Below are 18,281 nucleotides of genomic sequence, written 5' to 3'. Positions count from 1 at the left end.
ATGCTGGTTTTCTGCACAGAAAGTGGTGGAAAGATGAGTTTCATGGAGAAAGAGAAGGTGGATACAGCTGGTATTTGACAAATTCAGCATTTGGTCTCCTGGGCTACTGGAGAAACATCAATACCAACACATACCACTCGGATTTGGCTTCAGTTTTCACCAGAGTAGCCAATTCCTCATTTCAGTTACTCACAAGACCCACCTTCTTGACCCTGAGTTTCATAAGGGACCCTAGAATCCTGACAATAACCACACTGCTTTGCTTGAGTTAGTCTGATGTGTTTATTACTTGAGAACAAAGGCTTGTTAAAATAATTTCCAAAGAGAACAGTAATTTTGTCCAGGGAAGAGGGTCTGTTAGTAAGTAGGACTTTTAAGGATGATTCCTGACAGCACCACCAACTCAGTGACAATGCTTCACTTCTTCAAGTTCAACACAGGAAATGGAAGGATCACCAAAGGGCATTGTCTGCCTGCCCACAATGCAGCCAGACAACCTTGAGAAGGCACCTCGGGAGGTCATCTCCTCCTACCTCAGGCAGGAACTGTTTTTTCTAGTTTCTGGAACACTAAAGAAGATTTTCTCAAATTTCCTAAACTGATAATTTTTTCCCCTTATGCACTGACTTCTCAGCAGCTCTTTCTTTACTCACTTCCTGATACCACAGAGAAAGAAGCAGATGGGCACAGACTAAAGTTTCACAATTTGTGGAGCTGACACCATGTGTCCAGCAGTGTGATTACATTTCTGTCAGTGGTCATTTCCCCCTTTGGGGAGGTCGGAGGTGGAGGCTAGGCTGGGGTGAGCATAAGCATATGGGGCCCCTAGGCTTTCAGGCCTACCCCGGGGGCCCAGGAGGCCCATCCAGCAGAATGGCCAGGGCCATTTCATTATATCCAGGAGCCTGCATGTATGGGAGTCTGGGTGGGTGGGAGAAACCTGACCCTTTACCAAAGACGAATATTTTGGAAGAAGTTGAGGGTGGGTGAGGGGCACACGTGGAAAGCCATCTTTTATTTACTAGGAACAAAATTAAAAAACATTGAAAGATTTAAGTTGAAAGAGCCACAAGATGAGATTTTCACCTGAGAAAGACTACTCTGGATTACTCTGAATGAAGTGGTTTGGAGATAGAGCTGGGTCCAAAGGTTGTTGAAGGAAGCTGGGCTAGAGGTGATGATGGCCCAAAAGAACTGGAGTCAGTGGAGGTGAGGAGAGGGGGACACTGAGAAAAATGCAGGGATTATAATGTGGTCAGGCCTGTTGTCCATACCCCAGGAGGAGCAGGTGCCAGGGTACATCAAGGTACATCTGTGGTGCAAGGATCCTTGGCTTTGGTGTTGGGGGATGGGATGGGACGGGATGGCCAGGACCATGTCTGAGTGCTCTGCCTTCAGTTCTCTCTGCCCAAGGCCAGGAAAAAATGCGGACATCTATTAGCACATTGCAAATTCCTTAAAAAGGCAAACGGATCATCCCACTTAGGAGAGAGTGGTAAAAGAGGACTATGCAACAGAGGTAGAGGGCTAGGAAGAAAACTCTCTGCATTATTTGGAGCTGGACACAACTGGTGAAGAGCAAGACAGCAGCCCTTGGGGAGAGCCGAGGAGCATGTGGAGCTGAAGAGTCTACATATGCCTCTCAAAAATTAATACTGACACAGCCCAGCTCTGGCTGGTCTTTTAGGGAAAGGGGCTATTTAAGGGGGAGGAAAATTTTTCAGAATTTTGAGTATATGGTAATTTTATTTATTTATTTATTTTTTGCTAGCCATATTTTTATCCCTTCACTTCCTGCTCCTTTCCATTTTAGGGACTGTCCAAATGGTGAAGACTGGAGGTCAGACTTTTGTCTGGTGAGGTAGACTGCGTCATTGCCAGGTAACTATTTGCTCTCTCCTCTCCTCCCTCCATTGACATTAGGTCTGACTGTATGACTCACACTGATCAATAAAATGTGAGCAGAGGCTTAAATTGTGATTGTATGGTTTGGCTTAGCTTTTTGCCATAAAAAGAGCCCTCTCCTGCTGCCGGGTCCTGAAGTAGGGGCGGAGAAGCAGACCTGAACTACCTGCAGGTTGGAGCAGAGCCACTGCAGGCAACCTAAGATCCATGAGCCACATACCTTTGTTTTGTAAGTCACGGAGATCTGGGGGTTGTAGTAAAACAACATTATTGCACAGCATTATTGCAGTAAAAGCTAACATAAAAACTAGTCTCTGAAAATGTGATGCTGCTGAGATAAAAACTTAAAATATGTGTCCTTGGCCTTGGGACTGACTGAACAGCAGGCAGCAAGAAAGTGTTGGAAACTGGAAAGATGATGATCCATATTATGTAGTAGTAAATATTTGGTAAAACTGCCACCTGAGATAACCCGAAGACATAAAATATATCTTGTGAGCGCATGGTTTTTGGGTGAAGAGATTTCAAGATAGTATGAGTTGGATGCTGCCTTTGATAAGGTCTTTCAAGAAGGAACTGACCTGCTTGCAAGCAGGGCTGACAGAATAGAGAGTGACTCCATAAATTCCAAAACTTGCAAACTTGAAAAGTAGAGCTGTTTCTCATCTTCAAATAGAACAAGAAAAATTGAGTAATGTTTAAAGCCACAAAGCCTGATTAAGATGCTAATAAAGATCAAGTCTCAGGACAAAGATCAAATAAAAATCACCATTATACTCTTTATAAAACTTTGGACTGGATTAAGGTGGCTCCTAATAAATTCCTTCATCTGGACAAAATAGCTCATAGAAGGGAAATAAGAACTAGGTTTCACAGAACTTGATAAATTGCAACTATCTGTAATTAAGTATGTAGAGAGGGAAGCATGACTTAAAAATGATATAGATATAGCTGTTGCCTCATGGAGCTAACCTGAATCACACACATAAAATTTTTTACTAGTTTCTGACAGAGATTTAGGTCCTAAAGCAGCCTTGCCTAGATTAAAAAAAGACTGGTTTGCTTTTTTTTTTTTTTTTTTTTTTTTTTTCTTTTTTTCCTGTTTTTAGGGCCATATGGAAGTTCCCAGGCTAGGGGTCAAATAGGAACTATAGCTGCCGGCCTATACCTCAGCCACAGAAATGTGGCATCCAAGCCCCGTGTCTGTGACCTATACCATAGCTTACAGCAATGCCCAATCCTTAACCTACTGAGCAAGGCTAGGATCAAACCTGCCTCCTCATGGGTACTAGTTGGGTTCATTACCACTGAGCCACACAGGAGCTTCTTTTTTTTTTTCTGAATGAGACTGAGACTCCTTGAGCCATAATAAAAGATCTTAGGGTAATAATAATGTGTCAGTATTGGTTCATTAATTGTGACAAATGTACCTTATTAATGTGAGATGTTAGTAATAGGAGAAACATGGTGTTGGATATATGAACTCTCTGTACTATCTTAGCAACTTTTGTGTAAGTCTAAGACTATTCTCAACTAAAATTTTATTTTTTCAAAAAGACCTTGGGGTCCCCAACATTCCACAGGCAGATAGTAGGATGAGGAAGCTCCTTGGCTGCTGGGGAGGACATATACTTCTTCAGATGTGACCAAAAGGAATAATGGAAAACTACCTCCCCGAAAGTGGAACCAAGAGCCATGAGAACAACGGAAAAGAAGAGCCATTCCCAGGGAACAGAACTGGAGACTGATCAAGGAACATTTCCTACCTCCAGGTTGGGAACCTGGCCGTGTTTGCCCAATGAGATTTTAGAATTGCTACAGACCAGTGACTGCTTCCCCTTCTGCAATGGGCTGTTGATTTTTGGAACCCTGTCTCTGGTCTGTGGTATCCCACATACTTTGGGATTATGGTATCCCAGAATGAAAGACTCATGGAACATACCTGAACCTGACTCGCCCCTCAGAATAGGCTGCCATGTGTGCCCAGCCAACCTGTAGGCAAAATGTAAGTGTTTCATTATTGCAAACCACTGAGATTTTTTTGGTACACAGCAAAAGGTGATTAGTACACTGGGCAAAGGTTCCCAAAGAACTGAGGAATGGCTCTAGATGGGATCTAAGCCTACTAAAGGTGAAAGAGTAGGTGGAGGAGAAAGTAATAGGGCCTCTCTAGATCATGATCAGCTCTATCTCCAAAATCAGGTTCGAGTATTCCAAACATCTCATCTACATGACATGTAAGAAATGTTCTCAAATGGCTAGAGTCCAAAATTTTATATCAAACTTTAATAATGAGTGATACTATTAAAACCCAGGCAATAATTATAGTCCCAAACAAGGTCTTATTGTAGAAAAATTCCTTGGGAATGAGACAGAGATACAGAATGCTAATGAATAGAACCTCTTAGATAATTTTTATGCAGGACACATAAATCTTAATAACAATGTCTCGATTGTGTTTTTCTGATAAGTATCTTGAAAGCAATTGTTGAAATAGACATCTGAGACAAAAATTAACTTCTCTATATAATGAGATGAAAAAATCACTTGGTCATTTTTTTAGCCATAAATCTGCACCCATTAAAGATGAATATAGGAAGAATTACAACTCTTTTATTGCAAAATTATTTGAATCTGCCAACACTGGCCACATTAATAATAATATTGATATTTATTTTGCTCTGATGCAAATTTCATATTTTTAATTTCTGCTAAGCCATACTTGATACAACAAAATAGCAACATAAAATAATTCAGACCTATCCATGGAGTTTTGTTTTAATGGGAACTGACCTATGTTCAACGACTGAAATCACTTTAACAGGTTTTACTTGTTTATATAAGAGACATTTTAAAAAAGACATTTATTTTTCATTTTTCCTGGCATTAACTTGGGACAATCTTGCCACAATTCTACTTTATAAAGCTACAAGGAAGGAACATTAAATTTGATGTTCATGTGAAATATAACTACCCACTTTTCTTCCTTTACAACATGTACTCCATAGACAGGATGACAAGCCAAGAGGTACATAATACACTGTCTGTCATTAATAACAAATATGCTCTTCTGAAATTATTATACAGTAACACTTATTCAAAATATCCTTTACTTGCTTTTTGGACTATCATGGATATTATAGTACTTTAACAAGTACTGCCTGTTTCAAATCAAAGATATAAATAGGAATTTATTGAATAAATGAACTGACCAGGTACAATCATAAGCAAGTACTGGAAAGTTCACCATGTGCAAAGTTTCATCTCTGCCCATAATGCCTAGGGTGGTTATGCTGGCAGGCTCTGGGTCCCCATGCCAGGACTGGAGATAGATGCAGTTTCTCCATCTTGCCCTAAAGAAATATCACGTATTCTTCAAGGCTTTTCACAAGGGCCACCTACTGAATGAGGTCTTTCTTGAGTCTTTGAAGCACATGGGATCTCTTCTTCCTTCAAACTCATACAGTATCTAGTTTATCTCTCCATAATAATGATGATGAAGCTAATAATAGCCAAAATCCCACTGACTTATCGAGAACCAATATGCTTCACCCATGATAAACTCTACTTTCACCATCTAGCTCATTTCTTCTTTGCAGCACTCCTGCAAAGCAGGTATCATTATTTCCATTTTATAGATGAGGAATCTGGGCAAAGATTTGAACTCAGGATTTCACTCCAAAAATTGTAACCTTAACAACTCTGCTGGAATACTCAGTTTGTATTTGAACTGTGTGTGATTTCTGTCTCCCTTCTCCGCTAGGGAGTTCTTTGGGGAGGTACCATATGTGATCATCTCTGTGTCACTTTATATCTCTTCACAGTGTCTTGCATAGTGAGTAGTAAAAAAAAAAAAATACTGCATTTCCTATATTCCAAAAAGCAGTTACTTTTCCCCACATTTAAATGTCTCTTAAAGTGGAACATATGCTCAACCAGTGTCTTGATTTATACGGTAGTCTTTTCCTTATTTCTTTTCCTAAAAAGCTATTACTGGTCCTTAGGCGTCTCCTACTAATGTAATCACAGGATCAAGTGGTAGTTAAACTTGAGTAGAAGTTTAACTACACAGAGAAAAGCTTAGGTCGCTGTGCAAGCACATTCCTTTAGATTTCTGAAAGCCACCTGAGTATTAAGCAGAGCAGGATTCGGGGGGGTGGGGGGAGTCCATGTGAACGTGAAAGGGAAGGTAATCAGAGGTAGCTTATTAAAAATAAGAAGTTGGGAGTTCAGTGGGTTTCAAGGGAGCCTGCAGATTGTACTAAGAACTCATGGGGAGGAAAACCGCTGAACACTTAGATCTCTGTGATTCCCTAATTGAGGTAAGACAGACACACAGACGGTGGGCAGTCAGGTGTCTAGGTCCATCTGACTCTGACTGCATATCATCCATTCCCACATGTTCTGGCAATGGCATTAGAAAGAGAAAAATCACATGAAAATACTATAAACAGTCTTTTAGGCAGGGACATGAATAGCCTGTCTAGCTAAGCTTGAAGGGAGTCCTGGGAGTTTGGGACTGATGTCATGAATGGAGTCTTTATGTATAAAATGGTATCAAGCCTGGGTTCTTTTGTATCCTCCTTGTCTTACTTTGGACATTGGTATTGTGGCTTGCAAGGTATTAGTAGTAGATTATTCCTTCCATTAGCTTGGCTTGGGAAAGGAGGAAAGAGAACTGAAAGTAGCTGTGCTGGGGAGAGGGGTCTGGGTTTAAGGGAGGGTTTGTGTTTTTATAAATAGAAGAGACTTGAGACTGTTTTTATGTTGAGAAGACAGAGTCAGCACAAAGAGACAGAGTGGTAGAAATTAGTTAAAGGGGATAATTAAAGGAGCAAGGTCTCTCAAGTAGCAATACTGAAGGGGGCTCAGGGCACAAAGAGAGATGCTAGCCCTGGTCTGGGAGAGAGATGCCTTTTCCACTGAGCTGAAGGAAGGAGTTAGGAGAGGGTGTGGATGGATGTGTTCAGAGCGGTGTGAGGTGGGAGCTGGGAGAGAGAACAACACTTAATGACTTCTAAGTTCTTTGTAGAGGAGATATGGCTCACTGCTAAGAGTGAGAGGGAAACAGGCAAGACAGAAGGCTTGAGGAGATTACAATGGCTTGCAGTGGACAATGGAAGAGCTGCCTTGTGTGGAGGGCAGGAGTGAGGCTTCAGACCATGTGTAGTGGGAGCAACTGCATGGTGTTAAGAGTTTCTTCAGCTGTGATAACTATTTGGGGTAAAGAAAGGGGAGAAGAGGCAGATTTATGAAGGGCTCAGATGTTGCTGGAAGATTTCAATAGACACTGGAGCAAAGCATCTAAGGTGTGCACAAGAGGTGACTGATTGGATGAGGGCACATAAGCTAAAAGGGTAAATTGGGAAAACTCGCATGGTCAATGGACTGTAAGCTTCAGTGAGTTCCAAAGAGCAGTTGAATAGGAAATGGTGGGTTTGGAATGATAGGAAGAGATAGTCAGAGAATGACTGGAATTTAAAATTTTAGAATAGGGTGATACAAGATCTGGGAGACTCCATTGATGTGAGTGGAGCCAGCCAAGTTGAGTTGAAGAACTCTAACCTTGAGGAGGATGGAGTGTTAGACTGGATCGTCCATAAGATAATGTAAGCCACCTGTGATAATATCCAGCATTAAAGTGTTGAAGAATTTTCCTTAATTAAAAAAATAACTGAACTATAACAGTCTACCTTTATTTTTTAAAACAATAACCTTTAATATATACATATATTTTTTTCTTTTTAGGGCCGCACCCTCAGCATGTGGAGGTTCCCAGGCTAGGGGGTCCAACTGCACCACAGCCATAGCAACGTGGGATCCAAGCCATGTCTGCGACCCACACCACAGCTCACAGCAATGCAGGATCCTTAACCCACTGAGCGAGGCTGGGCATGGAACCCACATCCTCATGGATACCAGTCGGATTTGTTTCCGCTGTGCCACAAGAAGAACTCCTGATTTTTTGATCTGTGTTAGGTTTAGAGGAAAATTAAGCGGGGAGTAAAAGCATTCCCATATAATCTTTATTTTTAACTATCCTGTTTTATGTGAAGTTTAATCATATGTTCTCTCAAAGCCTCTGGAGTGGATTACAAATAAATGCATATCTTGACTGTATTTCATAGCACTAAGACTTTGACTTAATTAGAATCATTGGTAACAGATAAGCTCCAGCTGTGTTCAGAAATTCCTTCTCATCTCTCACTCTCATCTTGTCAAAAAAGTACTCATCTTTTCACTCATTTCATCTGCCTTCTACCTCATGAAGCGTCCCCTGGTTGCCAGACATAGATGTAAGTTCTGTCTCCTTTGATATCTCATGGTACTTTGAGAATTCTCATGTGACACATATACATTGCTTTCTAGTAGACTGTTTTGTTTTGTTTTGCTATTTAACTCTTGCCCCATTAGGCTCTAAGCTCTCTGAGGACAATGTCTTTGCTCAGCTCATCCCCTGGCACAGTGCCTCGTGCCCTGTAGTCTGAAATAAACATCTGTGGAAGTGGCTGAATTACAAAGTGGAAATTCCAGCTTTACAAAGGAGGTAAACTAGGATGTAAATACCCTCTCGTTCAACAGAGGAACTGACTTCATGCTTTCGTTAAATAATGAGTTCTCTGAATGGATTTAATATACAATGTACAAAATTTCAATTGAACTTAAAATAGTTCAGTTCCAAAATTTTAACTGAATTAGAAACAGGAATTCCTATTGTGGCTCAGTAGGTTAAAAACCCAACTAATATCCATGAGGATTTGGATCCCTGACCTCGCTCCGTGAGTTAAGGATCTGGCGTTGCCTCAAGCTGTGGTGTAGGTCTCAGACGCGGCTCGGATCCTGTGTGGCTGTGGTGTAGGCCGGCAGCTGTAGCTGAGATTTGACCCCTATCCTGGGAATGAGGGCTGCAGCCGTGGCCCTAAAAAGATGAAGCAAGCAAGCAAGCAAGTTAGGTTTTTTGCACGAAGTATGTAACCACTAATTTTGGATTATTTGAAGCAAGTCCTGCTCTCATGCTGTCGTTAACAGAAAGGGTTGATATTAAAGATCTTTGTTCAGACCTTGCACTCTCTCTTGTTTATTTGTGCTCCTCCTGGAAACTCTAGCTTAGCTTTTAAGCCCAAACATACTACGATGTAGAGGAGAGGATTAGTAACATAACTCACTTTAGGATGATTCACTCTGGGGGAAGAGTACACAACCTGGGGAGTCAGATGTTCTCAGGTTCATCTTATTTCCATTCACTACTATGGACCTCAAGGACAATTTTACTTCTCTGGACTATGTCATTACAGATATAATGGCAATAGTAATACACCTGGTTGAGGACAAAATACAATGTATGTCAAATACCTAATCACAAAGCTCAATAAATGATATATTCTCTTACACCTGAGACATGACTGTGTCTGCTTTTGTTATGGATATAAGAAGCAGAAAAATCTTCTGAAAAGGTGGTGTGGCAGGAAAATTAGACCAATATAAGTTTCAGTCTTTGGGAAAATAGATCATCACAGTGTGTTTTTATCTGGTTTAAGGCATTTCCAAAAGGCCAGGTCATCATGTCCAAAAGGAATTACACATGGGTATTACAGAGCAAAATATAACTTTTAAAAATTTCCTAAGATATGTGTAATTGGTCCTGTATTTAACTTTCTTTCTTCAGAGAGGAAGCGCATAGCAGAGGGGGTCCTATGGAGATCACCTTACAGGATCTAAACTGAGGAGTTCCTGAAACTTTAATTATGATACAGCAGAAAATGTCTCTGCTAATGACTTGAGCATTGTATTTCTTGGATCCGTGATCACTTATTATTTTAACCTTTCAAAACCAGTAATTTTAAAGCACCCAACACAACTACAGTACTTTTATTGGGCTGGAAATGTTTTATTGCAGCTTGGCTGACATTTTCCTTTACTAATGTCATTAGCACTGCTTAAAAATGAATTATGTTAGGGTGTACAGTACTACCGTTGTTTTGAGAAAATGTTATGATTTTGTGAGTATGTGAAGTGGGTCTCATGGGAGCAAACATTAGCAATATACATCTTTCTGATTCTCCAGGCATGCTTACATTTTTAGTAAGTATAAGTAGTTTGGCTTGGGAAAAGGCTTGGATTTAGGTTTACTTTTTCAGGATTATGTTGAATTCTCATAACATCCTTTAAAGGAGAGTCCAGCCTCAGAGTCACCAAGGCTTAATTGGAATCTCTAGCACATCATCTGTTCATGTCCTTTTTACCTATTCTGTAGCTGTAGCTCCTAGTATCTATTGAATGCTAACAGTGGTGTTCAATGGGTCACTGAAATCAAATTAATGCAAGCATTTTTAAAGTCAGATGTAATTTGTGTTCATCTACAACATTTTCATATATAAAAGGTACAAAATAGAGGGAAAAGTGATTTTAACTTTGAAGACTCCTGAATGGGTGGACAAAGACCACAAGAATTTTAGTGGGAAAATAAAAATTATTTGTGGAAATAAATCCTTGTTAAAGAAAATAAAAACAGAACAAAATTCCATGATATACAAATTCTTTTCTGTGGTGTTTTTTTGTTTTTTGCCACGCCCAGGTGTGTGGAAGATCCTGGGCCAGGGATTGAACCCACACCATAGCAGTGACAGAAGCTACAGTGACCACACCAGGTCCTTAACCCACTGCACCACACGAGAACTCCTCTGAGTCTTTCCCAACTCCATTTCCTAGGTCTTTGAAAAGTGTCTTCAGGATTTCCTGGTTTCTCCAGCTGAGCACAGGGATTCTCCAAGTGTGTCCTGACTGTCAGCCCCACCAACATCTGGGGACTTGTTAAAAATGCAAAGTTTGGGCTTCCCTCAGGCCTCGGAACCAGAAACTGGAGGGTGGAGCCAGAGATCTGTGTTTTTACTAGTCCTCCAGATTCTCTGATTTTCTGCTCTAAAATGTGGGAATCTCTGGTCTCCAGTATTTTTTCTCAAACATTTCTGAGCAGCAGGAGCACCTGGAGGGTTTGCCTAAACATGAGCCCCTAACCCAACCCCTGAGATCAGTGGCAGTAAATTCTGGGAATTGTGTGGCAATCTGCAATAACATTTTTTTTTAAGGTTCTAGCGCAGGGGATCTATAAAGCACAACTTGAGAAATATTTTTTTTCCCTACGAAAAGTCCCCTCCACAACTGAGCAAAAACCTTTGAACTCTGACTTCCAAGTATCTACAACATTCGTTTAGCCTGAAGAATGCCTGCTCACTGAGGCTCTCTCACTGCAGGTGTCCCTCGTCCCACTCCAGAGTGGGGGGAACCTCTGTGGGCTCCAGCTGTGAGGCTTTGCCCACCTCTTGCACAGAGGTGACATGTTTCATTACAGAAGTCTACCTACAGGAGAAAGGCTGTAACCCATACATCTGCACAACCTAAAAGATTAACACTGCTCAGCTGAGATAAAACAAAAGTGCTGATCTATTTTTTTTTCCTGAGATGACAGCTGGATAAAGATCATTTTGAGAAAAGGGAGCTCCATCTTACATATCCTGCCTCAAGAACACTCTGTTCTAAGCAAGGTGACCTTTAAAGGAACTTTGGGGAAATACTTATTTAATCCACGGACACTACTAAAAATATTAATGAAATTAGGGAAATTGTTGGTTCATTTTATGCGTCCTCTAATGGATTCCTGCTTGCACTATAGGTTTTTCCACTGCGTGTTGTAGGAAGAATATGGTAATGAATATTTTTGGATATCAAAAAAATAAAAAGCATGCTGTATTTAGCTAGCTATGATATAAAGTTTATTATAACATTTTTGGTTCAACTGAAACTCATTTATTGTGTTTACTAGTGTATCCCTTTCAACATTTTTGTGTTTTATCTTCTACTTTCTTAGATTTTTTAAAAAAATAGCTAAAATAATAATGCTTGTTAAAGTCAAACACTACAGAGATGTATATGTGAATATAAATGTCCCAGATCTCCCTCCAATTTTATCTCCCTCCAATTTTATATATATTTCAAATAGCCTTTTTCCCTTAATTTAAGAATACATGTCCAAATAACGAATGCTGGAAAGGGTGTAGAGAAACGGGAACCCTCCTTCCCACTCTGTTAGTGGGAATGTAAATTGGTATAACTACTATGGAAAACAGTATGGAGGTTCCTCAGAAAACTAAGTAAGAACTACCACTCCTGGGCATATATCCAGACAAAACTACAATTCAAAAAGAAATATGCACCCCTATGTTCACTGAAGCACTATTCACAATAGCCAAGTCATGGAAACAACCTGAATGTCTACCGACAGATGAATGGATTAAGAAGATGTGGTAGGTATATACGATGGAATACTATTCAGCCATAAAAAAGGACAAAAATAATGCCATTTGCACCAACATGGATGCAACTAGATATTCTGATACTAAGTGAAGTAAGTCAGAAAGAGAAAGACAAATACCATGTGATATCACTTATATGTAGAATCTAACATATGGCACAAGTGATCCTATGTACAAAACAGAAACAGATCATGGAGAGGAGACTTGTGGTTGCCGGGGGTGGGGGGGAAGGGGAGTTTGGATGCAAATTATTACATTTGGAATGGATAAGCAATGGGATCCTACTATACAACACAGGGAACTATGTCCAATAAGATTGGGTCACTTTGCTGTACAGCAGAAATTGAAGAAACATTGTAAACCAACTATACTTTAATAAAATTTTTTAAAAAGAATACATATCCATTCTAAAATATTTATAAAGGGCAGACAAACAAAAGAAGTGAATTACAGAGTCTCACATTCTGATATAACCACCATTAATATTTTGCTGTAGATCTTTACGTTTTCCCAATGTGTGTATTTATTAAAAACAGAATCGATTTTTTTTGCAATTGAAATTTTTGCTCACTACTATCTTGTGGGCATTCTCCTCTACCATAAAATGGAGAACCTTGTATTTCCCAAAGCATGTGCCACAGGTGATGTGTGGGATGATTTTTCGGTGCTACACGAACATATTTTAAACATTTTTAATGGTTACATCTTTTTGTTGGTAATTGAAAGATATAACTAGTACATTAAGCCTGTAATTTTGCAGATACTGTTGCTTGTAACAAGGTGAAAGAAGGTAACTGGCTTTCTGAAGAATGTGTAGATACAGTGTGATTCTTAATTGTGCTGTGAATGTTTTAGATGACTTTTTGGACTTGATGAATGTGAGAGTAATGAGCTCACCCTCTCAGTCCCAGTGTTCCCTTTCAATGACAAAATTTTAACTCACCTTGTCCATCCCCAAAGTGATAGTCACAGATAGCCTGTCTACCTAATTTAATAAAAATCAATATAATGCCCTAACCCTAGATAAAAAGGAGAACAAGAGAGAATAATTTGTATAAAAGAATATACCTTTCAATGAATTAGGTGGTTGGTCATGACCTCCATGTTGGACACAATGGGAGATGCACTGAGAATGGGAAGCTGGGAGTAAAGACATGCAGGTGGGTTTCATGGTGACTCGAACACCATGGAAGCATGGCCACTGGTGATGTTGACTTTCCAAAACTATGGGCAATTTCTGGTAAAGTTTTGAACAAAATAAAGAATGGTCTTCCCTGGTGTGCTAATTAGCTATATTAAAGCTGGGCAAACATTTGGCATTTACGTGTTAAATGGATTTAGGTCTGGCTTAGGTAATTATGAATTATGAGTAATATTTAGGTCTGGCTCAGTAGGGTTTTTTTTTTACCGGTTTGGATTTTCTTGAAGACATTTGAAGTCACTTGGAATTCCTAATCAATTCCTGGTTAAGTGAGACCATGCCTGGTGTTGTAGGCTGTCTAACATCTCTGGCTCCTGCCCAACAAAGGCAGTAGTACCTCTAACCCCAATTATGGAAATAGCCAAAAAAACACCCACAAATTTCTAAAATGCTTCCTTGGAACAGTTTCTGAAAACTGTAAGTGAAAACTGCACAGAGAGCTAGTACAATTACTAGTACTAGCCTCTGAGTACTGTAACAGCTGACTGTCAATGTGACAGCTGCGCTCTTTTCTGAGGTACATCAAAAGGTCACTTTTGGAAGTTAGCAATTATTTGGTATGCAAGGTATGTATAAATATATACAACTTCGATCTGGAACCAGACATGGACTTCGCTTTTCTTAATGAAACTTCTACATGTACATCAGTGAAATAAGACGTTTTTAACACAGAATGGTTAGTGTGTAACAGAAATACAGGGTATTAATGGTGATTTGATTAAATCAGTCTTTTTTTTTTTTTTTTGCTAGATATACCATTACAATGCTTTCTTTATATTTGATTTTATGACTGAGACCTAAGGTACTGTACTTCCACTTATGTGGTGATTAAAAATTACCTTTAAACATTCTTATCTCAGTAAAATATGTGAGTTAATTTAAAGGAAGATGTTAAGTAGATATTATTACAGAGGCAATATTCCAAAGATGGTGCATGAATGATTAAAGACTGCAAACACCTCATCTACAACAATATTTTCATGAATTACGCATAATCCATTTTACCACTTTTCTAATGTTGAGGTTTAATTTGTTTTTCTATTATAAACAATACTTCAAAGAACCCTTGTAGCTAAGTATTGTCATATTCATGATGATTCCCTTAGGAGAATTCACAGATGTGGAACTGTCTGGTGGTACGGCAAGGGTTATATTATTTTAAAGTTTGAAATTAGTACTCATTAACTATTTCTCTAAGTTTCAATGAAGACATTTAGGAGGTTAGTAGAGCGGTATTTATGACCCACGGGAATAATTTCGTCTTTGTTACTCAAAGGACTGCTTAATGCAATTGCCTTTAAGTGTGTTCTGGGACCAAAGAACAATTTCTTCCACCCTGGGGAAGCCCTGTGGTGGGCAAAATGCTTGGTTGGAAGATCTGGTTTGTAGTTAATGTTACCCTTTCCACTTAATTAGCTTTGTGATCTTGTGCAAGTCACAATCTCTCTAAGCTATAATTTTCTCACCCATAAAATTGTACTAAAAATAATACACTATATACCTCACCGAGCTGTGAAGATTAAATGAAATGATATATGTGAAAGAGGCTTGTAAATGCTAAAGCATTATATAAAATGTTACTTGTTGGTATTACAGAAGTGTAATATATATCCACCTCTTGAGAGATTCTGAAAACACAATTCTCTGGCTTCACAGATACAAGTTGTCTCATGCAATGCAGATAATTTTTAAATACCATCTGGGGACAGCATCTAGAAAAAGAGAAGGGGATGAAAGAGGAAAGAACTAATTCCAGTGAGAATCTATTTCTTTACTGATTGTTTCTCCCCATTCTCTCCTTCGTTCCTTCCTTAATAAACACTAGAACTGGATATGGCACTGCAGCAACACTAATCTTGGGCTTTTGAGCTTTGTTCCTTATCATCAAATCTCACTGAAAATACTGGTTACTCAGGAGTCATATTACTTGTTAATCTAGGATTAGTCTGGTAGCACAGGAGTTCTGAGTTCAGGCTAGGACCAGAATTAGCTGTTTTTGGCACCCATAGATTGTTGGAAAAACTAATGACCTTCCTTGAGACTCCGTTCTCCTTCCATAATGCAAATTATTCCAATGGTCTTTTCACTGTGGGTGGATTCAGGTAAAAATCACCCAGTGAGCTGCCTATCAGAAAATGGCAATGTTGACAAAATCAAGAGAGTAGAGCTTGGCGTGAGTACAGTGTGTTCAGAAGAGCAGGGGGACAGACAACACGGAAAGCACCTGCATTTGAGATTTAGCTGCCACTTAACCACCCAGGGCCTCAATTTCCCATCTGTAAAATAAAGGAGTTAGACCAGGGTTTCATCACTAGGTCTCCAGTGTCTCTGCCCACAGTAAGAGTCTATTATTGTCTGGTCAGTTTAGAAATTAGGGTCCTGGCATTCCCAACCTCCTGCCTTGGGCCAGAGAGGAAGTGCTTGCAGCTGGGGGTGGGGGTGGGGGTCTCAGCTGGGCTTAGGGGAGGAGCAAAGGTTCTACTCTGTGACATCACAATATCCAGCCCAGCTCAACCTTGGCTACTGAGACGGAGATGGTAACAGGAGGTTCAGCTACTGATATATGAGAGGTGGGACACTACCCGATGGAGCTAGAAGGAATCAGCCAGCCATGACTCCGGGTCAGGTATGTGGCATTTGCTAAGCTCAGAACAGAAAGGACTGTGTCTAACGAAACAGGAGGAAAGGACCACAAAATGGGCATGTCTCTAGGCTTAGGTATAACAGTATAAGCACAGACTAGCACCAGATACTTAGGGTAAAGTAAAGGATCCAAATGAGCAGACCAAAGACCACAGATGGTCCCACCAGAAACAAAGCTGAGGTGCATCCCTCGACAGCCAGACTTACTACCATGCAGCCAGGCTACAAGGACATTTCCAAGACTCTTAGCCCCTCTTGTCCTCTCCACAACCACTGGGGAAATGCAAAAGAGGCACAGGTACCTCAAGAGGTCAGTGTAAAATTACTCTTTAAAATAGTTTACATGTGTTGCCTGGTGATGTTTATTCTTTTATCTGGGTGCTTTTCTTTTAATAGCTTCTCCCCCAGAACGATACGGAAGAAAAAACTAAACAAAAATAAATTAACAGAAAGAACTATTTTAAGAGAAGATAGTATAAAAATGCAAGTGAAAGTAATAGAAGGAAGAGAAAAAATCATTATGTATTAGCAACTGATATTGATTCTAAAGTCTGGTTTTGAAATTTCAAGGCTTAAAAGGCAAAAGGCACCCCCCCATAAAGAAAGAAAAAGAAGGGCCTTCTGGTTGAGAAGTAAGTTAAACAGTCCAGCTGAAACCATCTACAGCTCCACCCCTCTCAGGAGCTCACAGCAGTGAAATCATTGCTAGAGATGTGGACAGTTCTGTTTTCTTTACCTTGCCTTAGGGTTTTGGCTTCTAAAGTATTTGTTTCTTCCTGGAGTCTCAGGGCCCTGAGAGGCTCTGAATGACGGCAAATAGCTGTTCTGTTTACCAGTAGGGCGGAGTGTGGGGTGGGTGCCAGGCCCTGACTCATCTGAGCACACTGCGACCCCAGAGAGGAGTACAGGACTGCTCAGGCAGGCACACTGAGATTCACCCCAAGATCCAAGTTCACTGCCATGTTTCCCCCCCCAGTGGAAGCAGGAGTCCCATGTTCTAAAAGGTAGATCAGTTGCCCACAGGAGACCCCAATAGCAACAGACAAGGGGAGCCCCAATCTCTATCCCTAGGACATAAATTTAACATTCTTTGGCCTCCAGCACATCAGGAATACAGATATCTCAGCTGCAAGGCCAATACGCTGTAAAAGTACTAATAATCCAGAGCATGTCAATCAATTCAGGGGTTCAGATAAGACAAAATGTACTTGCACACATTCAACTTCCAGCTAGAGAAGCTCCCCTGATCTTCACAGTTAGATTATGATCCAGCCTCTGAAGTCTTTGAAAATTAAAAGCTCAATGGTCCTGTTTTTGGATTTTATTCATTTTATAGTCATTGAAAACTAAGTTTAGGTTTAGCCTCAAATAATATCCACAAAACACACAATGTCCTAACTTGTCTACCCTGTATTTATTGACTCTAATGTTCTCTGACCATTCTGTTAGTCACACACCCCAGAATTCTGGAGTTGGAGGAGAACTAAGAGATCACCCATCCAGCATGCTCACTTCCAGAGGAGGAAACCATCACAGACAGGCACAAGTGTCTTGACCTGGCCACTGAGCCTCTTCGTGCTGGGCTGGGTGTCAAAGCGTAGGGTCCCTCACTCTCAGGCTGGCGACCACCTTGGTCCTCCTGGCCCAAATTCATCCCAAAGGAATGTATTGGTTCATATTTGAACTATTTTAATTTCCAAGTCAGAATATTCTAAGGTGAAGAAATCTTATTGGTAGATTCAGATCATCTAGGTAGGTAGTCAGCAAAGCTCTCCCAGCCTTCATAGCTCCAAACAAAACAAGCTGCAGTCAAGGTCAAGAAACCCAAGACCTCATCCAATAGTCTGAGACTACAGTGAAAGTAAGTCCAGGAAAACTGACAGGCTATTCTGCCTTGAGACCTAATTAGAAGTAATCCGTTTTTTCAAGGCATTTATACAATTAATGAGATTCTTACTAAATATGCAGACTTCCTGTGGCCCTTCCTAGTTTAGGTGATCACTTTGTTTACGTGCACACGTATGTATACTCTGTGATATGTACATAAGCCCTCTGTAAATGCACATGTGAGTAAACCCTTCATCCGGCAGCTGTGTGGCTTGATGCCACCTGCAGTAACTGACCTATCCTTATTATCTAGTATGTCTCCTATAGAGCCTTTTCTGACTTAAATCATGAATTAACATTTCATTTGAGTTATCACAATATTTAGGAGTAGTCTT

The 18,281-nt window shown here is 40.1% G+C and overlaps 1 protein-coding gene and 1 long non-coding RNA gene across 3 annotated transcripts in view; one reads left to right on the top strand and one right to left on the bottom strand.

Annotated features, from left to right (window-relative positions):
* LOC146403860 (uncharacterized) overlaps window positions 1-18,281 on the bottom strand; it is a 174,483-nt gene that overhangs the window by 59,165 nt on the left and 97,037 nt on the right. The window lies entirely within an intron of this gene.
* The window catches only part of DNAJC5B (DnaJ heat shock protein family (Hsp40) member C5 beta), an 84,488-nt gene continuing 82,108 nt past the window's right edge, over window positions 15,902-18,281 (top strand). The window contains exon 1 of one of the 2 annotated variants that reach the window (XR_014842764.1): window positions 15,902-16,042. The gene's annotated coding sequence lies outside the window, so the exon portion shown is untranslated. The remainder of the gene's footprint in view (window positions 16,043-18,281) is intronic. The other variant, NM_001206401.1, reaches the window with a different exon arrangement.

This window comes from Sus scrofa, chromosome 4 (assembly GCF_054392235.1).
Source record: "Sus scrofa isolate SSC_HxYL_T2T_F1_AM1 chromosome 4, Sscrofa_HxYL_maternal_Yorkshire_Landrace_v2.0, whole genome shotgun sequence".
NCBI classification, from domain to species: Eukaryota; Metazoa; Chordata; class Mammalia; order Artiodactyla; family Suidae; genus Sus; species Sus scrofa.
This window is presented reverse-complemented; position numbering and strand designations above follow the sequence as displayed.